The sequence below is a fragment of the Trachemys scripta genome, chromosome 1 (assembly GCF_013100865.1).
Source record: "Trachemys scripta elegans isolate TJP31775 chromosome 1, CAS_Tse_1.0, whole genome shotgun sequence".
In the NCBI taxonomy this organism is placed as follows: domain Eukaryota; kingdom Metazoa; phylum Chordata; order Testudines; family Emydidae; genus Trachemys; species Trachemys scripta.
Window position 1 is genome coordinate 119235171 of NC_048298.1, and position 23450 is coordinate 119258620.

A 23450-nucleotide genomic window follows, 5' to 3' on the forward strand; every position below is an offset into this window, starting at 1 on the left:
CTGACTTCCTGGTGCTCCCTCCGAACCCTTCCTTCCTACAACCTATCCTCCTCCTTTGAAGCTCCATGCAGGTTGCTACCGTGTTCCTTTTAACAATTTTTGTTGTTTTTTTTGTGCAAGCACAGGTTACTAGCACAGAGCCCACCATGGGGACGTGGCCTTTAACGTCAACCCGTTGTGCCTTGTTAGGCTTCATATTTCTTCAAGTGTGCTGATCTTTGAAGCAGCCACCTACTTCTTGTTTGTGTTTTCACTGTTGGTAGGGGACTTGATTCTACCCTGTTGTTGCCTTCATTCTTGGCTTCTGTGTCATATGCATGCTGTGATGGATTCGGTCATACAGACCCCTTTGGGACTGTCACCTGATGTGCTGAAATTACCTCTGAGCCTGTTTTCCCTGCTAGCTTGGGACTCCAGAACCCTGCCTTGTTGATCCAGACATGCTAGCCTGCTGCAACACAGACCCAGGGTCTGGTCCACGCCCCCAAAGCTGTAGACTTAATTGAAAGCAGCTTAGCAGGTTATTTGTTTCCAGCACCCAGTTCTCAATGGGATCCAAACCCCAAATAAATTCATTTTACTCTGTATAAAGCTGTCCACCCTCTAGAACACTGAGAGAGAGATATGCACAGCTGTTTGGTCCCCCAGGTATTAATCACTTACTCTGGGTTTATTAAAAAACAAAAGTGATTTTATTAACTATAAAAAGTAGGATTTAAGTGGTTTCAAGTAATAACAAGCAGAACAAAGTAAGTCACCAAGCAAAATAAAGCAAAAATACGCAGGTCTAAGTCTAATACATTAAGAAACTGATTACAGGTAATATCTCGCCCTCAGAGATGTTCCAATAAGCTTCTTTCACAGACCAGACTCCTTTCTAGTCTGGGCCCAATTCTTTCCCCTGGTACAGTCCTTGTTAGTTCCATCAGACATCTCAGGTGGTAAGCAGGGGTTTTCTCATGGCTGGCAGCCCTTTGTTCTGTTTCACGCCTTGTGCCAAAGCTATAAAAAGGGGTGGCTCTTTTGTCTCTCTCGGTCCCCACCGCTCCTTCTAAATGGAAAAGTACCATATTTAAGATGGATTCCAGTATCAGGTGACATGATCATATGTCCTGTGAGACCCCATTCTTCATTACCCATGGGCAGGTCCACACGTACACAGGAAGGCTTGCAGGTAAATAAACCATCTACAACCAATTGTCCTAGTCAATGGGAGCCTAAACCACCATTAATGGCCCATACTTTGCATAGTTACAATAGGACCTCAGAGTTATACTTCATATTTCTAGCTTCAGATACAAAGATGATACATGCATACAAATAGGATGAATGCACTCAGTAGATTATAAGCTTCGTAATGATACCTTACAAGAGACCTTTTGCATAGAGCATATTCCAGTTACATCATATTCACATTCATAAGCATATTTTCATAAAGCATATGGAGTTCAACGTGACACATGCGCACACAGAGTATATATGTTACAACACAAAATTTAAAGTTGCCAATACACATCAGTCGCCTCAGGGAGTATTTTCTTTTTAGAAAACTATATACACCTACATATATACACAAAAATTGTGTGTAGATGTAGATATAGATAGATAGCACAGAAGTAGAAAAACCTTTATAGGAAACTTGATGAGCAAACAAAACATACCATCTGAGCAACAGGACAGTATTAAATGCCATTGAGGACGTTAATCAAAGAGAATCATAGTTTTGTTTTGATTCACCTCTAGATGCAGTGAGATGTAAGGCCACATAAACACTTGGTTTTTTTTAAATTAATTCTTTGTCTTATCCGGACAAACCCTGACAGAGATGTTGTGTTGTTAATAGTATGAATGAACTTAACGTCAAATTTGAAGGAATGAGGAAGGAGCAGAGATAAAGCCTTAACAATATTTGAAAGCATTGAACTCTTGCTGTCAATTCCATTCAAGCATGGAGGCAAAATTCTAGCACATCTGCGTAAAGAAAACTCTTCTTGCTGTATGGAATTGATATGTGCAAATGGAGCATAGTAAACTCATTGAGACTGGTAGTGTGGGCCTGTTCTAAACATTCATTAAAGTGGATTGTTCCATTCTTTTCTTACTGATGGTTGGGGTAGTGGTGACAGAATTTAAAGGGTGGGGTTATTGGAGCGTCATTCACCCCCCCACCCCCCAACGGATACTGCTGCTTGTAGAAGATTGTATGTTACTTGGCTTCATAATGTAAAAATGTGTCTCACTTGTGGTTCAGGCATTAGAAATGCTCTGTTTTGCATTCTGTTCACCCAAACAGTGACACTCCAATACAAAGAGACAGGGAGAAAGTACATAAATATTTAGCACACTGCCCTGTTTATCTAGCATCTGACCTCTCTGTTGCATCCAGTGAATAGTTTTTCCTTTTCCTCTCCAGTTATTTATTAAATTGGCCCCTCCAATGTTGGCAATCACTTCATATTCAGAAATTTATAAATTCATCATCCCCAGAGCTTTTAAATATGATTTCCATTTCTTTGAGATGATGTTTTTCCGTCTCTGAGACTTGAGATACTTTTTCATGTTTTATTTAGACAAGCTTATTCTGCCAGCAGAAAGCCAATTGAGTGATATTTTTCTTTTCTTGGATGCATAATCCTATAAAAGTTTGTGGCTGGAATAATCTTTCTGAGCTGGCAAAAGATTATGTAATCTGTGTTAAAATGTCCCACTTTCTGAGTATCTCATTTAATTAGAAATACAGTTGCGTGTTTTGTGTTTTCCTGTAAGTACCTTGAGGGAGAAAATACATCATTTAATCATCTAATAATTCTACTTGGCACTTAGGTGGCACTTTGGTTCTTCAAAGAGCCATACGAACATTCATTAAGTAATCATTACAAGAAAACTGTGTAGTAGTTAGTAATTATTGTTTTCCCCATCTTACAGGTGGGAAACTGAACCAGGGCAGTTAAGTGACTTGCCCTAGGCCAAGACATGAAGGGCAGGGCAGTCATTTTTCACAGTGAAATTAGAACTGTAGAGGGACTGGCTTCCAATTCTATGCTGAGATAGTACCACACCCTTTGCAAACTTTCTCTGCTAATGAAAACTTTATTTAAAGAAAGGTAAGATTCATTTACATCAATAGTAAAAGAGGAGAGAGAAATATTCAGTCAGATACTTTGGGAGGATGTCTATCTTTTTTTTAATTTTAAATGATCTAGCCTAGCTTTGTTAACCATTATTAATTATTTAGTTGTATAATGACAAGTTTTGAAGAAATGGTCCTTGCCCCAAGGAATATGAAGTCAAAGGTCCCAAACTTACAGTTGGATTCATGTGGGCAGAGCCCTATTAACTGCATGAATCTGCTTGTTTGGATATGATTACAGTAATCTGGGCTAAGTAGACAACCTACGAATGAGGGATGGGACTTGAGATGTGATTAAAAGAGGACTGATCAAGCAGAGTGACCTGACCAAGTGGTGAAATAATGTCTTGTTTCATGATTGATCTTGATTTATTATGTATAGTGTCAGAGTGGATTTGATTTAAATCACTAGTCGGGAAGTCTCGATTTAATCATGGATGTCTACATAAAAGTGCATTCTTGTTGGTTGGTATAACCTTAATACGTATTCTTCACAACTCAGGATAGATGTAGGGTTCATTTTTAGAAGGTACACACTATACATTTTTAAAGTGATTTATTTTGAAAACTTTTCAGATTAGTTTTATAGCTATATCAGAAAATGAATGATTGTTTGATTATTTCATTTACCAAAGGTAATTGAAGCAGATAGTTCACCTCCCAATGACTTCATAAATATCTCCAATTCAACAGGTTAATCATTAATATTTGGAGAATTTTCTTGCCATGCTGTATTAGGAGGAGAACGTCACTAGACAGACATTTAAATTGTCTTATTTTACTAAAACAACAATGTTATGTATTCTGGATTTTTTTCTTCAAGAGCAAACATATAATATTTTAACAAAACAAGCATATGAATTTTTGAATTTAGTTAAACATTCAAGTTTTTTAAAATCAGGTTTGTTTTTGTTAAAATTGTTTTTAACTAAAATAGTTAAATGAAACATTTTTTAACAAAAATTAAATCGACTATGTCAGCCAGGTCAACATGAGAAACTTAAAATATTGGCTTCTGCAGCTAACTCAGTCGTCTTCATCTTCATTTTCCTGTTTGTTCATAACCTGGGAAAGAAAAACAAGATTTCATGCTTGTTTAAGTCCCAAACGATTTCTCAATTTGGAATGAATTAGTCCAAAGGAAGAAAATATTCTTTCTACACCGGCAGACGAAGCTACTGCTGTTAAAAGTGAGATTATTACTTCAATAGTTTCTGAATCCAAGTGCTTAAGTGACTTCTACCAGTTCGCTGGTGTGACTTTCTTTAAAATATCATCAGCAAACATATGTTTCTTGAATGGGTCTCCCTTAGCTCTGAAGTTTATTATAGTTGGCATTATGGAGGAATGATTGCTGGATGCCCATGTCATAGCCAACTCTTCTTCCGGGGGAGGGATAGCTCAGTGGTTTGAGCATTGGCCTGCTAAACCCAGGGTTGTGAGTTCAATCCTTGAGGGGGCCACTTAGGGATCTGGGGTAAAATCAGTACTTGATCCTGCTAGTGAAAGCAGGGGGCTGGACTCAATGACCTTTCAAGGTCCCTTCCAGCTCTAGGAGATGGGATATCTCCATTAATTTCTAACCTTTTCAGCAGTTAAGGTTTGACCCTTGTACTGATTATTGAGAAAATTTGCAAGAAAATGAGCTGGAGATAGTGCTTGTCCCATTCATTTTTTTTTTTTTTTTTAGTGCTTGTAATTTTAACTCTGTCATGGCATATTTCTCTTTTTAAGATCTCACTCAGTTCCTTTCAAATTTCAACAGCATCAGCAATAAAACAGCTATTTCCCTGCATTTTGTTCAAGGCTACAGAAATAGGCTTCAGGGTACTCAGCATGTGTTCAACATTTCTCTTAAGCCCAATGTTGAGAACTTTGGCTGTGACAGTGCCATCTATTTTTCCACGATTTGTTCACAAACTGTCATCAGATTAGGCTAGTTCTTGATATAGTGCTCAAAACAGTCCACTACTGAGTTCCATCTCATGTCTTGTGGGAGAGTTTGCTTGGTTCCTCCCACTTTTTTTTCAGAGCAGCTGCTGCAAAGTAGTTGTTACGGAAGTATTTTGCAATTTCAAAAAAATTAGCCCTTATTTCTGGAACACTGAAGTCTTTGGCTAGGAGGTGCATCAAATGAGCACTGCAACTGTATGTTGTTAGCTTGGGACTCTCTTCTAAATAAATTCTTCTCAACTTGGATACATTTGCAGCATTTTCTGAAAATGATGACGATGGTGATCTTGAAGGTGAATAGTCTTCAGAATCCCGTATGTTGAGGATGGATTCTCCTAAACAAAATAAGTCAATACAGTTATTTAATTATTATTACCATACTGCTCATTTAGTATTACTCAATGCATTCACTGACACTCAGTACTACTTTAAAGATGAAATTGTAAAAGGAAGATCTGCCTATTTTAGCTATTTATTTTTTGTCACAACTGCATCTAAAATGATAGTACCATAGAGTAACAACTATATATTTTGCTCAAACATGAGAATTCAAGAATCTTCCAGAAGGAAGACAGGGAGTCCTTAAGAAAGAAGTATGAAATAAAAAAGTTTACTAACCTGATCCTGCATGTTCAGACATGTTCCTTTCATCATCTTCAACGCAGCTTCCTCCTGAGAAGGAACACTTCTCACGATGTTTCATTTGGGCAACCAGGCCTTGCATTTCTTTGTTGCACTGTTTGCATTTTGCACGTATGCCTGTCTTACCCACAGGTAGAGGAACTTCATTAAAATATTCCCAAACTGGGTCTCTGTTACAGCCTGCTGCCATTATAGGTTTTCCCTTCTAGTGAGAGAATGGTATGGTAGATCTCAAATCAATGAAGGCTACACTCAGGAAGACCTCAAGACTTCTGGGACTTCATAGAATCATAGACTTTAAGGTCAGAAGGGACCATTATGATCATCTAGTCTGACCTCCTGAACAATGCAGGCCACAGAATCCCACTCACCAACTCCTGTATCAAACTTGTATCTGAGCCATTGAAGTCCTCAAATCATGGTTTAAAGACTTCAAGGTGCAGAGAATCTTCCAGCAAGTGATCCGTGCCCCACGCTGCAGAGGAAGGCAAAAACCCCCTAGGGCCTCTGCCCCGGGCCGGCTCCAGGCACCAGCGCAGCAAGCAGGTGCTTGGGGTGGCCAAGGGGAAGGGGCAGCATGTCTGGCTCTTCGGCGGCAATTCAGCGGCGGGTCCCTCGGTCCCTCTCAGAGGGAAGGACCTGCTGCTGAAGTGCCGCCGAAGAAGAAAGTGGCATGGTGGAGCTGCCGCCGATCGCAGCTTCCCTCTCCCCCGCCACTTGGGCGGCAAAAACCCTGGAGCCAGCCCTGCCTCTGCCAATCTGCCCTGAGGAAAATTTCTTCCTGACCCCAAATATGGCGATCAGCTAAACCCTAAGCATGAGCCAAACACTCAGGAAAGAATTCTCTATAGTAACTCAGATCCCACCCCATCTAACATCCCATCACCGGCCATTAGGACTTCTGGAATAGGCTGCTCAAACAGTTTCACTTTTCTTTCTACTGCCTGTCCCTCCCTTGTCACATTTATCTCCAGACTTCTTCTCCTTGTCCAGATCTATTCCGCCCCCAACAATCTTCTATTCATTGAACTTTTTGAAACTTTGCACTTTTAGAGAGCGGTAAGGGATTGACTCTGTGTAAACAAATTTGCAGAGGGACAATAGGGCTGAGATCTGTTATTTCTCACCTCTATTTATTTATTTATTTATTTATTTAAAACATTTTTGCTGTTAACAAGCATATTATCTCTAGAGACACAAATCCACAGTTTGAGAACTGCAAAACTAAGCATGGTATCTTCTAGACTAAGCACTGAGTCCCATTGGGCAGATTGTAAAGATTATTTAGGTTAATCTTTCTGAAGCCCCTGAAACACCATAAAATTGGGTCCCTAATCCATGAACTATTGGAATTCATTTACCAAACTTTTCTTAAACATTACATGAATATATTCTCATACTATAGAATTTATAATCCCTATTCCATGATGAGACATTATAGCTCAAAGATATATCTTAGTTTAAACTACCTTTAGTTTTTTCCCTCAAAAAGCATTTTATCAAAAAATCCAATTTAAATCAAAAAATCATTTTTTTTTAGAAAAACCATTGATTTTTATCCCCCCTGTATAGTGTTTTGTTTAATGTTGATTTGATTGGCTGACATTTCTGCGTGTGTTTGGATGTGTGAGAAGGGGTGGCTAGAGTTTTATTAGCCTAAAGAAGCGTGTTTAATTTACTAGAGTGTAAGAGAAATACATTTATTAGGGACTGGTGGACCAGTTTGGAGGGAAACCCCCTCAACTCCTGCCTATTCCTTCCTCCCACTCCCTACTTTAAACTTTCTCCCATTTTTAAAGCTGAATTCAAAATGAACCTTTTTTGTGGTGTTTGGAAAATGTTCTTTTTATTTCTGGATTCCAGCTGGGACTAGAACTAGTAATGCTGGAAATAATAGGAGGAAGCTTGTTTTAATGAGGTCCCAACCCCATTGTTCCGAGTCCTGAGATTCTTATACACTTCAGCTAAGCATCTTGACCATTGGATACTTATAGAAAACGAGCCTGAATTACACACCTTAGGCACAATCCAACTCTCAGAGAAATCTGTGGGATTTTTTTTCATTTTTTTCCCAACTTCAAGTGGAAGTTGTTGGATGAGGCCCCTTTTGAGATTCTCTTCAGTAGAACCAATCTTATAAATCAATGACTTTGGCTAATGATTAGCAGGGCATATGCTGGATTTATTATTGCTTAATTATTTTATGGTGCCCAAAAGTACACTAAGCACTTTACAGAACAGGTAATTCACTTCATAGAATTATTGAATTAATTCTGATGGAGATTAGTGTGATTTACATATCTATTCTAACTACTAGTTATGCTAAAAATATTAGTTGTGCTAAAAATGATTTCCCTGAAACAAAGGAGACAAGTTTTATTTGGCTGTTTCACAAGGTTAAAGAAGATAATTGGAGAGCTGAATAATGTCGGAGCCAGGTAACTCTGTTGGGGATGTGGTAGAGAAGTGGAAATTGCATGGGGAATATCTTCATCTTGTTTTAAAAATTCTCAGTGGTGCTTCCCAAAAGGTTTTCCAAAGTGGCTTGTGCTGCTTATGTCTGGCCCACATTGGTGCACTTGATGAACTTTTTCTGACAAGGGTCTTGCGTCACTAACCAGCCTTTCTGTGGGCATGCTCTGTTACTAGGGCATATCCAGTTGTCCATTCCACACCAAGTAGTGAGGGGTGATGGGAGTTTTTTGTTTCTGAAGCTTTTATTTCTGACTTTCAGGCAGGAATTATTGTCTTCTCTTAGAGGGGCTACACTTCCAGCTGGGTTAGACAATTTTTTTGCTTTCTCATTTTAAGAGAACACTATAAAGAGACTTTGTGTTAATTTTCAACTTCCCATTGTTTGTAATAGCGTATTATTTTATCCCCAAATTTTGTGTATGCATGCGCGCACACAAGCATGGTGGGAAGAGGGGGGAGCAGGAACTGAGAGCATGCCCACAGAAAGTTTCCCCTCTTTTTTGTTGTTGTTCCCCTCTGCCATTTTGAATGGATCTAAAAGTATTATGGCTGTTTTTGTTCAACTCCTATTACATTCTTCAACGTACTAGTGTCTTGTTACTCACAGCACCTTTGTTCATGTACCTGAATCACTGACAGATGTCAATACAGCTCTGAGGATTGACATGTGGACTTCCTGAATCTGAAACCACCTCCCCACTGAACTTAAGAATTTTTGGTTCCGTGTATGAACTGCTCCTCTCTAGCCAAATGTAGTTTGAGTCCGCAGAAGAGCATAAAATAGTTCTATGAGAGTCTATAAAACTAACAGTTAATGTATGTATATTTAAAATTTCTCTGCAGTGCTGTTTGTATATCTTATGTGTATATTTTAACATACATAAATTAGCCATTGGCTTTATTATAGGTGGTGCCGGTGGCTCCACCTATAGTTATGGTTGCACGTCCCATTATTAGACCTTGGTTTTAATTGCTTATAACTTTTGTCAATCTTGAACCCTCCAGTAAGAAAATTTCCAAAAAAAATTCAGCCTGAGTCAGACACCCAGCATGGAAAACTTTAGCAAAAATGATTCAGGTGTTTCCAAGGCCAAGTTTAAGGTAAAATATGGTGTCCATGTTAATTAGCTGTAAGAAATATTTTGGAAAGCACTAATGCATCCAGGCTCTGGAGCAGGGAGTTGAAATTTGGCAGGGGCTGTCTCTTGCTGTTGCAGAGGAGCTTTTTTACTTTCACTGTGAAAATTTCACCCACATTTGGCCGCGTTACAAGCCTGTGAAAAATTGCAGTTTGCAAATCTCGGTAGGGGCTTGTTAGTTTGGCTGCTAAACTCTCGGAGGCTTCCGTCTGTTCTGCGTGCTTTAGCCCCACATGCCAACCAAACTCTGTGTATGCTGTCCCTACAAAGCAATCCAGAAGCTCCATCCTTGGGCTGGAAGAGTTAACAGGACCTTCCCTGTAATTGCTGCTCTTGGCTGCTGTGGTGCCAGGCACCAGAATGGAGAGCAGGGACACGCTCTCCTGTACTATTAATATCCCACCTGCTGGTGGTGCACAGGCACCATAGAGAAGAGGGAAGCAGCCTGACTTAGAGTGGGGTGGGGGTGGGAATTGTGTGTAGATGGAGCGGGGACTGTAGCTGGTGGCAGGAAGCAGGAGGAGACAGGAGCCGATGGGGTAGGCAGATATAGGGAAGGTGGATGGGAGCTAGGGATATGGGGGGTGGGGTTGGATAGGAGCAGTGAGAGGGGAAGGTGATCTGGAGGGGTATATTGGCTCAGATGGGGAAGAGGATAGGAGCAGAGGGGTGAGGGCCAGGAAATGGAGGGTGGAGGACAGAAACAAATTTGAGGGGGACAGGGTTAGAAGGGTCTGTAACCACGAAAGCATACGCCCCTCCAGAACCTGAAATCAAACTCCAGAGTCCTGAGCATATTACTCTGCTGTCAGCAAGTATCTGTAAATCCCACTGATAGTCATCCCTCTCTAGTCCATGTAATCAGCCTACTACTGCCACCAGTTATTCTGTTAGCTTAGGTGATAGAGCCCCGTGCTGTGGATTTAATGGTCCAAACCCTGTTGATGATCCAAGTTGGGGGTCAGTATGGTTCCACATGATGGAAATTTGGTTGATTTGTTTGTTTTCCAGTTTGTATGGTTTTTATAAGTTATAAAATTACATTACAAATATTTAAAAAACATTAAGGGTCCAAACTACAGCATTCAAAGTTAGGAAATTTCAGGCTCCCTGTATTACCTTAATTCTGCTTGTGTGTGTGTGTGTGTGTGTGTGTGTGTGTGTGTGTGTGTGTGATGATAGTCTTTCATTCATATTGCATTCATCATCTCCTAACATATTTTAAAAATATGTTATCAGTAGAAGAATTAAAGTGAATGTAAAATAACTCACTTTGTGTGTGTTATGTTACTGAAGGACTAGAAGTACCATGACTGGGAGTATCTAATTGGACGTGCAAAACTCAGAGTTCAAAATGGGTCTTTGTACAAGAAATCACATCATCAGCTGGTGTCAGAGACAAACATTTGTAAAATAACTTGCATAGCACCTTCCAACCTGACAAATCCCAACATGCTTTACAGGCTGCATACCTTACACGTACATGTATCCCTGGAGTGGAAGGTGCCAACCAATGAGCGCAGAATAATACTGGATAACAATGTGTTTGGGACACAAGCTCTTGCTCTTTAGAAAGGGTCATAGGATCTGTTAAGATCTACAGAGATAGGACCTCAGCTTTTTCTGACCTTGTCAGTAAGATTTCCTCACAGCAAACTGCATGCTTCTCAATGCTATGTATATCAAGAGAATGAAAGGATGAGTTGATGCTGCCAAGATTTGAACCAGTGATTCCTAGGAACCTAAGTGTTTCCAGTCTGATGATTAAACCAATAAGCCTCTGACTTTAATCAGGCAGCTGATTAAGGTTTAGGGATTGGAAAAATGTCAAGGTGTGGACGATAAGATGTAAATGGTAACAATGCTTTAAATAGCCACACAGATTCTCTTAAAACATACTTGTGAAATGATAATTCAGACCAGGAACCCCTGTGGACGGACACTCTTCTAGCTGTAGAATCTGTTTTTTCCTAAACATAACAGGATTGAGGTAGTTCTGTCGTGAACATAAAGCAATAATATTGGTTAGAATTAGAGACTGGTCCCAACAGGAACCCTGGGTCTAAACCTCTTAAATTTCCCAACTTCCTTGGGGGTGTGGTGGGGGAATTCAGATCTGGGTCCTATCTAAAATCAAACTTTCTGGCTCAGGTTTATCTCAACTTTTTAAAGCGATGTGTACTCACTTATGGGATGTTTAAAAATAGGAATAGATTTGTTCAAAAGTTGATCTCTCAAAGTTAAAGAACCTCCTGAAGTCATTCATTCAGCATTTGGAGGTTAGCCAGTATTGTGCAAACTGTGTCCAAGCATTTTCAGGAACATAGCACATTTCAAAATCATGGTATTAAGATAATTGGCTTAGAGCCAAAGGGAGGGGAACAGTAATAGGCTATATGCTATCCATCAGAAATACCTCTAGCTCTTTTTTCATCCAATATATAAATGTCATGGTTTACATCCACAGGGTCTTATATCGAATTTTTAGCAGTACCGGTACATTTTCTCCAACAGAATAAATGCAATATATAGTTACAAGCACTATTTTTCATTTAGACACCAAGAACAGCGCACACACAAATTTTGTTACCACATGAAAGTAGCAAGGTCAAATAGTCCCATTTTATTGTCCTCTAAATGAAATAAAATTCTACTGAGTCTATTGGTGATTGGTAAATCTTTTACTTCAAGACCATACTTTTTGAATTAAAGCTACCAAACTGTAACAGTGTAAAAACTGTCATTCCCCCCCTTCCTCCTTTTTTAAAGGGTGGGGTTGGAATATAGGCCCCGATTCTCCACTGCTTTGTACTTTGCACCACCATTTATACCTGTGCAAAGTTTGTGTAAAATGCTACCAAATCAGAATGGTAGCATTTCACATTCACTTTGCACAGCTATTCAAAAATACAAGGTGATGAAAAGTCAGGCCCATGTAAACTAGAGCTCTATTTATCTGAATAGACTGAGGGACAGGGAGTTTATTTTGGTAAATGTGGAACTTTTTATTGCAAATTATATGCACGTCTTTTCAGGCTGTTCAACCCAGTATTAGATAATGGGGATTTTAGAATAAGTGGGTTCAGATAAATGAGATTCAAATATACATTTGGATTTTATTCTGTTTAAAGGTAATGATGTATGTTTCCACTTTGAGTTACTGAACTGCTGTTTCTGGGAAATTGACTTGCTAGATGTCTGCATTATTCATATAGGATGTTAAAGTAGCTGTAATTTGCTGTCTTTAAATAGTCCTGTTTCTGCGGGATCACAGTGAGTTGCACATTAAGACAAGATACAGAATTTTTGGGGAGAAGCAATTTTTCACTGTGGAAGGCAAAAATAAGAGGAAGGGCTGCTGCAGATTCTACAAACCCCAATAGCTACTGCATAGTTTATATGTTAAGTTTTGAAAATACCTTCCTCACAGAAAAATCAAGATGAGAAATCACCCAGAGGGGTGACCAAGAGGCTGGAATTTCCATCTAGCAAGGATACCATAAACATTTGCCTCTCCCACATCCTTAACTGCTGATCAGCAGTTCAGATAATTCAGAGGGCAGGAGACATTCAGCAGCAGAGTGTCCTCCCCCACAGCTGGGGGGCTTGTTGACCACTTCCTGGTCAGGGGTCTCTGTTGTGCCCCGCCAGGACCGCAGCCTCCCCTCCCACCCTTGCGCCTGAAGGGATCAGGTATTATTCCCCCTGTGGCAGTGCAGGAGCCCTCTGTAGGTCTGTTGGCCTGATCCCGCTCATTCACCTCCGCAGGGCTGCAGCGGGCTCCCTGTACTGCTGCAGGAGGTGTTCAGCAGCAGGGTACCCTTCCCCAGTGCCCAGGGCTCATTGTCATTCTCCTCCTCCTCCACAGTCTGGGCAGGGAGGGGGTGTGTGTCTACTCTATTATCGGATCCTGTGCATTATCTGCATTCCTTCCTGGTCCCCCAGTAGGAGATACATGTTGCAGAGGGCAGGTATCTCATGCTGGCATACAAGGAAGGGATTTGGATTACAAAATTTGGGATGAACAGGAGTATACTGTATAGGATTCCCGCCCCCGCAATAGCACAAAACTGAAGGAAGGCTTTTCGGCAATTTATATTGGAGTGTATGTAATACATCAATAACATAGAACAAGTTGTTATGGGTGGAAGACAGAAAGATGGTCCAGTGGCTAGAGTGGTAAACTGGGACTTGGGAGATCCAGATTCAATTCCCTACTTTGCCTCGGATTTCCTGTGTGACCTTGGTCAAGTCACTTAGTCTCTCTGTACTTAGTTTTCTATCTGTAAAATAGAGATAATATTTCTGTCTCAGGGTTTTTGTGAGGATATATACGTTAAATATTGTATGGAATTCAGATACGATGGTAATGGAAGCAAGATAAGTACCTAAGATGAATAGTTATGGTGGGGAACCCATCTCTTACCTGCACTCTAAAGCACCATGGGTGTAAGCGACAAATATTAATATACATGGTGTATTGGACTCAGAGCTGTCCCATTCAGGTATTTGTTTACTTGATTACTTGTCAATGTCTATTCATTTCTACCACCAAGAAGTAGTTAAGTTTAGAGACTTGCATTATTAAAAAAAAATTGTACATAATTTACAATATGGTACAACAGCCATAGCCTGCTCCATAATCCAAGCTATGGCGAACCTATATACAGCTGAGAAAATATTTATTATCCGTGAATATACTGCAGCTTTGCTGGTGCTCCTGCTGCTTTGCTTGCATAAAATAGAAGCATGTGGAGTAATGTGACTGTCACCGTGCATTTGCAGATGGTATTTTGGAATCCGTAAAACCAAAGTGATGTAAAAGGTCACACAAACTCTGCACAATACAAGCTTGCTGGCCTGCAGCCCTGCTACCTTGTTGTGACCCTGTCAGATCCCACAAACTAAGTAGCATTAGGCTGGGTCAATGCTTGAATGAGACTTTTCTGCTGCAGAGACACAGGATACACCTTTGCACTGCCCAGTATGTCTGTGCATCTGTGTCCCTGTCCTGTTTGCACAGAATGCCCGCACAAAACAGCAGTACATACCTACTTACTGTACCTGTTCTTAAATTGAAATCACAGTTACACTTGAGATAGATACTACTACAGTATCACTATATTATTGGCTGAGCTGACAACTTTTGAACTCTGTAACCGTTCAGTTTCCAAAATTTCTGGGAACGTTCTAGGCATCACTAGCCAGCCTTCTACTGATTTTTGGGAAAACTGGAAAGCCAAAGGGAGGGGGATGCATGAAGCCTCTACTAGCTATTTAGGTCAGCATATGCAACCTACAGTGTGCAGTCCCCTTCCCCACAGTTTATAAGGTGCCAATCAACATAATATCTAGGCATGGGTGGAGTGTCCTATCCACACAAAGTACAAATGATGAAAATGGCCTTGGCAATATAATTTTAAAATTTCCCACAATGCAAGTCAAATATTTCAGCTAGCAATTCAGTATAGAGCTATATTGAATAATGGTGAGGGATGAGCTCTAGAGAATCATTTCAGTCTTGGAGGAGATGTGATGCATTGGATAGGGCACTGACTTCAGCTCAGGAGACCTGCATTTTCTTTCTAAATCTGGCATTGATTTGCTAAATGATGTTGGATAATTAATTTAACCTTCTCTGTGCCTCAGTTTCCTGATCTGTAAACAGGGTTAATAATGCTCACCCACTTTAGCAAAGCACTCAGAAGTGTGGATGAAGAGTATTGAATAGATATTAACTTAATTTACTAAGATTTGGATCCATTAACAGTGAATTTGTCCCTATGGGTATGTTTACGTTGCGATAAAAAACCTGCAGCACAATCGTGGCTGGCAGGGGTCAGCTGACTTGGACTCCTGGGTCTCTGGCTGCAGGGCTATAAAATTGCAGGGTCTCAGAGCCTGGACTTCAGCCCTAGCCCAAATGTCTGCACTGCAATTGTATAGCCCCGCAAACCTGAGCCCCGTGAGCCTGCGTCAGCTGACTCAGGCTCTGAGACTTGGTGCTGTGGGGTTTTGTTGCAGTATAGAGACACCCTAAGTGCCTTCATGTTATGAAAAAGGGAATAATTATCGCATGACGGTTTTCCTCCAGCTGGAGCCATGTGGCTACGTTATCTCAGTGTTGGTTATAGGCCTGAAAAAAGCTTCCATTCTACAAAGAGAATTTGATCTGGCCTCTCTTTCAAGTGCTCAAGCCAACTATTTTAGTGCTGGAGTTTTGTCTTTAACTGCAGCTTTCCTCCCAATATACTGGAGAACTGTGACATTCCCCAGAGTACAATCTGGACTGTTGAATAGTTGTGTCCCCTCAATATTCCAACCTGGGGTGCCTTTTACACTACTTTGCTATGAGAGCAACCACTCCTGGTCTGCTCTCACACAGCCTCTAGCACAGGGATTGGCAACCTTTGGCACGCAGCCCACCAGGGTAAGCACCCCAGCGGGCCGGGCTGGTTTGTTTACCTGCCACATCCACAGGTTTGGCCGATCGCGGCTCCCACTGGCCGCGGTTAGCTGCTCCAGGCCAATGGGGGCTGCGGGAAGTGGCACGGGCTGAGGGATGTGCTGGCCGCCACGTGCCAAAGGTTGCCGATCCCTGGTCTAGCATGTAAATTACTCCCAGCTGTATAATACGAGTGCTCTAGCCAGCCACGCTTGAATTCTATCACAGAGCAGAGCAACACTAGTGAATTCCCAGTCCCAGAACTTATCCCCAGAAATGAGCCCAGTACCCTCCTGAACTATACAAAGTCATAGAAAGTACACAAATCTTGTTATCTCAAATGGAGTTTCCCAAACACACACTGGTTTATATAAAACAATAAAACAAGTTTATTAACTACAGAAAGATAGATCTTAAGTGATTACAAGAACAGTAATGAGGCATAAAAGTCAGAACTGGTTACAAAGAAACAAAAGGCAAAACGCAAACTAATACCTAATTTAACAAGCTAAGTGAATTCAAAGCAAAATGTTTCTCTCACCACATGCTCTTGCAGTCCTAATGGTTGGATGCCTTTCAACCAGATCCCCTTCCCCAGTCCAATCCTCCTTTCCTTGTCCTTCAGGCTTTGTGGATGATGTGTGCAGAGAGAAAGGAAGAAGAGATGTTTTGGGTCCTCTGTTCTCACTTCTTATAGTTATTTTCCTCTTTGAAAATCATCTCCAGCTGAAGTTCAGGAGACAAAGACTGTTTGCATGGGAATCTCCAGCTGTTCCAAGATGTAAATTTCTCGCTCGCACCCTTCTTCCTGCCAAAGACTGGCCACTTAACCAGATGGTATTCTATTTGATTATGCTGACACCTGGCTGAGGTGCTGGCTAACCTTTTGTCTCTGGGGAACTGGTTTGAAGCTGTTTCCTCAGACTTGGAAACATGTCTTATACAGTAGAATTTTATAACTTTACGTACAATGCTGCTACGCACATTTTAGCAGGACAATAATGTTCAGCGGATTATGTGTTTTCAAGTGATACCTCTAGTGTTGTAAATAACATTTTTTTAAAAAGTTAATGTTTAAACTATTAAAATTTTACTGGTTAAATGCTTAACTGTGTTAGGCTCTGCTGCTGCCCCACGCAACTGGGATCCCAGCAGCTGGGACCCATGGTGCAGGGGGAGGGCAGCAGCTGGGACCCATGTGGGGGGGCAGCGGCAGCTGGGACCCATGGTGGAGTTTAAATGTTAACCGGAATACCTTACTGATAAGACTGATGCTTATCGATTAATGGTTACCCGGTTATTATTTTACATACCTAGATACCTCACAAGGCATACTTTGTACAAAATTTATCATAGTCTTGTAAAAAGGGTGAACATAAGGGTACAGCCCATCACAAAACCAGACAGTGTTGTGTCCTTTCCCAAGGTGTCCATGGAAAGGATGCTTCAGCATCTCTGGCTAGGAGAGAGCATTGCTGGTAGCCACTTCTGGTTCACCAGCTGTTAACAAGCAAAGCCTTCCCTACTTGTCACACCAGGTTAGTGTGGTTGCCTGGAAATAGCTTGTAACTGCACGTACTTCTCTGTTACATTCACCATAAGGTGTAACAGAAGGCGAATGATGCCCTAACCCATCTGTACTTCCCCCACACAGTGACCTCCCGTTCCCTCCTTGGTGACTTTAACTTTCCCCTGCTGGCTCCTCTATTTCTTGGAGCTTTAGATCCTGGGTCCAATTGGTTCACAAGTTAGAGATCTTGCTTGATGGTAGATAATTGTGAACTCCCAGCATGTGCAGCCCTTGAGGCCAGCTTCACCACAGGCCACCTAAGGAGCAGGGAGTAAACCGAAGTCTTAAAAGCTTCCAGAGAGCCACCAGCCACTTCCTTGCTCCCGTGAGGTTGCTGCATGCACCTGCAAGAATCTGTTGCAATGCGGATAGTTATTTGGCAACTTTCCCTGCTCCATGTTCTCTTCGCAGGCTAATGAAGGGGCTAGAGGCAGCTCTGACAGCCCCCATTCTTGCTGGCAGCAGCAGTGTTGACACTCTGAAGACACCCAATATTCTGCAAGGATAAGAACTACCATCGGTGCTGGAACTGGGGGTGCTACTGCACCCCCTGGCTTGAAGAGGTTTCCATTCTATACAGGGGTTTACAGTTTGGTTCAGTGGCTCTCAGCACTTCCACTACACGAATTGTTCCAGAATCCCTGAGAACTACATCAGGGATGTAAATGAGTCTGGAAGGCAGTGGAATTAGTATGCCAAAGCATCACCAGGAAATACATTGCATCAAGATTGTTCCTGTTACAAACTGAAAATGGTAGCAAATGTAGAGATAAGAATATTTTTGTGACTGATGCCATTCTAGTTGGTTTATACGAGACATTTCTGCTGAATGAATTTCCTCTAGTCTGCATTAACCATCTAAATTGCTTGAACTATCTCTCAGCATTATAGTCAATGCGTTGTTTTAGCAAAGGCTTTCTTTCCAGCTAAGAAAATGGACTGCTTTTTCCTGGGCCGTGACACTATGTGCTGTTCCTCCCACATAAGCCCTTCCGGAGAAAGCTTCTAACAGCACTAGTGTTGCACCTACCCACATCCATACCTTGCCTTTCGGAAAGAATATCGCAGTGACACAGAGCTTTTTGCTGAGGGAGTGAATTAAAGAGTTGGCATGCAGTAAAAATAATACTCACTACTTGTGTAGTGCCTTTCACCTAGGATTTGCAAGCACTGCTAACAATCTCATAGCACACCTGTGATGGAGGGAGGTATTTATCTTCATGGTATCAATGGCAAAGTTAGAATATGAAGCAGTAAGCAACTTGCTCAAGGTCACTTCTTGGGTCTGTGGCAGAACTGGGCATATAGTCCAGCAGTCCTAACTTGCATCTCCCTGATTTTCCCAATGCGTATGGTGTGGGGTGCAAGGCTGGGGAAATCCCCTTACGATTCATTCCTTTAAAACAATAGAACCTTTCTCACACTGAACGGAAGTGTGATTCAGCAGATAGGGCATTGGACTATAAGTCAGGATACCTAGGTTCTGGTCCTAGCTCCATCATTGGCCTTCTGAGTGAACACTGGCAACCAACGTGCTCTAAGAGGTAGGTGGTATTATCATCTTTTGTGACTTCAAAAGGGCAGGTTCTCTCAAGTGCTGCCACACTTGTGCTTGTGTGGGAAGAGTCATTATTGCAGTGTAGTAAACATTTAAAATTCACAGTTCAACAAGCAAGTTTCCTTAAATCATCATTTTATTTGAATCATAGTAAAGCAGGTTTTGCACAAGCCTAAAAATCAACACAAATATGTCCGAAATGCTGCAGAATCTCTCACTCTGTTTCAGCGATACCTGGTCCCCATATTTAGAAAAGATGTTTGATATTTAAGTAGTTCAGTCTTGCCAATTTATTTTTCTAGTTTTTCTCTTTAGATTGCAATAATTTAATGCAAGCAAAAGATGTTTAATCCTGCTGCTTTCCTCTGAAGTTTTTAATTCTTGATAATGTTGATTCAGATTTTGTAATCTTTGTGAAATACTGCCCATAATACGCTGCTTGTTTCTTACAGCACCATACTTTCTTTCTAAAGCAAATTTAGAGAATTATTTTTAAACCCCACCAACTAGAAGCACAAAGACAAATGTCAAGAATGCTAACTCGTACTTTCTCTGAAAGCTACTTAAGATTATCTCATTTAAAAAAGGCAAATTTTGTCTGCAAGTCGAATAATGTAATAGAGATGATATTTCATTAAAATACTGTATGAAGACTGAATGCGCTTTTAATTTATGAAACTTCTGCAAGAAACAGAAATTTGCTAATTGGAACTCTTAAGAAGGATTTAAAAAAAAACCCAAAAACTCTGGTTCAAAAATAGAAAGTTCAGTACTGTGGCACTTACTATTATGGGATGCGCTCCCTTTCGTTATCTTTTCTTCTGGGCAAAGTGATGGCATTTTGTAAAGGGTATCTATTGCCAGACCTAGATATGAAGAAGATGAACTTTAGAGTTTGAACTCGTGTTTAGAAAATCTGTAATAGCAATTACCACAATTGAGATTTATTTCCAAGTACACTACAAAAATGTACAAGGCTGGGAAACTGTTTTCTCTGGAGCTTCCTCTGTTAACTGCAGTGCGGATGGAATGGTGCATTTTTTTTTTAACTGAGTTGGGCCCCGAATAGAGGAGTCGGGCTTCTCTGAGAGAGACTTGTTCATTTGACTTTGAGAAGTGCAAGCCCAAGAGTTGAGATCAAAAGAGAACTTGCGGTGTAACGGCTATAAAATTGGGAGTAGTTCTTATGTAAAGCGTTTTATTGTTCCATTTTAGAAAGGCATTGCATAGTACTTTAGAGGAGTAGCTGATAAATGCCAGAGGTACACAAGACAGTGTATAATTTATACAAAGCTCTTGCTACTCAGTGTTTAATATTTTTATTAATATTTTGCCCTCATATTATATTGTAAGTACCCCTATGTTGAGAAAATAAGGAAAACCAAACTTTTTTTTTACAGTCCTCAAGAGTGCTCCATCGTTTACTTTTTAATTAAAAGCCTATTGTACTGAGAGAGACTATATCCTTAATGGGATGTGTTACTTAAAACCCACATTTTTTTGAGGGGCCAAATTGTTTTATAAGGCCCTGATCAGGCTCTCTCTTCCATTCAGCCTAATCCCTGTATCCTTGTGAATCCCCACTGAGGTTCCATGTCGGCTCTGGAATCTGCCCCACAAATTGGATTGCAGCATCAGGGCATGAATTTTTGTGGGAGCGTAGTGAGTGGACTATGTATAAATACTGTTTTTTCTGAATGTAAGTTATGTAGTTAATTGCATAAGTAAATAATTGTGCATGCAACACTCGACGCGTACAGCTTTGAAAGTTTGTCCGTGAGAATTTCTTACATTAGTGAATTTTTCTAGTTTTAAAAATGAACGTTTGTTCTGTAAGGCCAGATGGTGGTGATGATTAGGGAAAAGCCCTAATGTAGATGCAGTTATACTGGCATAAAGATGCTTTTGCTGGTATAGCTTATTTGGTTGCTGACCTGGTATAAACTATACCGGCAGAAGCTGCATCCAAATTTGGAGGATTTTGCTAGTATAGCTTTGCCAGGATAGCCTTATTGGTAAAACTTTTAAGTGTAGGTTAGATTCTGCCACTCATATATTCATTGAGCACTACCATAAGCCATGAATAGTCCCATTGATATCAGTGTTAGTGTAAGCTGTCTCTATGCTAGCCTATTTTAGTATCACTGATATTTATATCACTGTAAATTACTGTGGAGTTATAATTTGGAAAGGTGCACAAATACTAAAATGCTTAATTTTTTTCCTATTGTCATGTCAGAATATAAAATAGCAATTTTTCTTTGCTGGACAGAAACTCTCGTTTAATGCATGATGCACTGAAAATAAATATAAATGCATTTGCTGCTGCAGGTTAAAATTTTTGTATGTTTGACTCACTTCCCCTTTAGTATGACTAGAATTTCATACCGTGGGGTCTCAGCATGACTAGTGTCTTCTGGGAACCTAGAATAGAATTTATAAGATGCTTTCTTTCCATGTGGCGGGGTGGGTGGGAGGGAAGAGCACATCGTAACTTTAGCCATGGAAACAGAATCCACAGTGCTTTTAAACTAAATATAAACATCACTGAAAACAATTCTTCTCTTTTTAATCTGCGTCCTGAAGCAGCCTTGGAGTCAGCCTTGACAAAAGAAATTTCAGTGGGGGAAAGCCTTATGGGAGAAGGAAAAAAAATCTTTTTACAAATGTATTAATCGCTTCTTGGCTCTCTATGAGTTGAGGGGTGAAAACATTATTTGTTCAGCGAGAGTCCGCATTTTAATGACTTGCCTTAAATAGTGCCTGAGGGTGAGCTACATTTCTCTGGTCTAACTTCACTGACTTCATCTACACCCAGGACGAGGCTTAGCCCAAGATGTTTAAGAGATTAGTTGGAAAGTCAAGACTTTTCTTTCCTTTAACCGCAGTGTACAGCCAGGGCAGCTACCCTACCTTGCTTGGACAACGGGCCCTTACTGTAACCAGGAGGAGCTGGTTACTGTCTTTCAGTCTGTCTGCCAAAACTGCCAAAATGCATGGGTGCCAGTGATGACACCTCTTTATGAAGAAGTGGGCAGATACTGCCAATTCATTTCACGTTGGTCACTGAGTCCATCAGGGCCTTGATGGTGTAATCAGATACACAAGTGGCACCTTGCGCCCCTGGGGAGTCCTGCTCACTTCAGCGGGGCTTGTGGCGGACACGTCCATCTATGCAGAACCCCATTAAGATGGATGATAGGACTGCTTACATACTTAAAGTTAAGGCTATGTTTAAATTCTTTGTTGTCTTGGGACTTGTACACGCACTTCCATTTGATCTCTTGATACCAAAAATATTGTTGCTAAAAGCGTAATAGTAAAGAGCTCTGTCTCCAAGTGAAAATCTTGGCACAAGACTGATTTAGCTTCAAGGACAATTGGGGAGGAGAGAGACTTTCCAAAGTTTGCTTATTTCGGCCTTGGAGATACAGCCTGACAAGAGCTGGTAGGTATGAAAATGTTGACATTTCAGTGAAATGCAGGGACAACCAGTGAAAAATGTTTTGTTTTCTGTTCAGCTATGCTTTTAACAAATCTCTGTCCCTGAAGTTTTTTTTTAATAAAAATTTGTTTATTCACAGCAGAGCAGATATACTTAAAATCTCCAGTTCTTTCATCAGACAGAATACAGTATCATGTCTGGTATTTCTTATTGTTCCCTTTGTGATAGACAGGCCCTTTCAGAGGTCCAGAGAGGCCCAGGCCACTTCCAGCTTTTGAGGCCCTTAGCCATAATAAAAAATAAAAAATAATGACACATGATCTAATCTTGTGCCATTATAACCAATATATTTTTATTAATTTTTATGAACATTTTTAACTTTTATATGATAAAATCTAGATCAATTAACAAAAAAATTTGTCTTTTACCAAATCACATCTCTTATTTGCTTAAATTTGCAGATCTAAGCCGAGAGTGTGTGTCACATTTTGGTCCAATAGGGATGCGCATAAAAACAAATTGCGAAACTTATCAAATGCCAAAAAATTAACAAGTGTCTAAATTTGAGGCTCCCTTTGAGCTTGAGGCCCAGGCCAAATGGCCCTCTCTCCCCCTCCCCCCGATTGCCCCGGTGATAGACACTTTACAATACAAGTAAAAGTTTTCAGAAGTGACTAGCCATTTTGGGGTGCCTCAAGCTTGTCTTAAAGAGGCCTGATTTTCAGAAGTCAGTGGCTTAGTGCTTTCTGCAAAGTGGGCCCCTTTAACACCTCAAATTGAACTGGTTGGGGAAACTTCTTGTTCCATGAACAATTTAGACAAAAAAATACGTTTTTTTTTTTTAATTTTCATCTAAAATTTTCTACAATTTTTTTGAAGTTATTTTTGAAAATATTTTCAGCAACTGAAAACCAAAAAAATTCATCCAGCTGATCAAAAAATGTTGGTGTTTCTGTTTTTTTTTTTAAGTTACCCATTAAGTTGACATTTTGGCATTTGTTTAATGACAATTTAAACAAATTAATAGAAAATGGAATGTTTGCATTTTGATGACAAAGCCATGTTAGAAACACCATGTGAATGGTGGCAGCTG

General features: G+C 40.5%; 1 protein-coding gene across 12 annotated transcripts in view; it reads left to right on the forward strand.

The window, feature by feature from the left end:
* PPFIBP1 (PPFIA binding protein 1) overlaps positions 1-23450 on the forward strand; it is a 171846-nt gene that overhangs the window by 46935 nt on the left and 101461 nt on the right. The gene's annotated exons all lie outside the window — the stretch shown is intronic.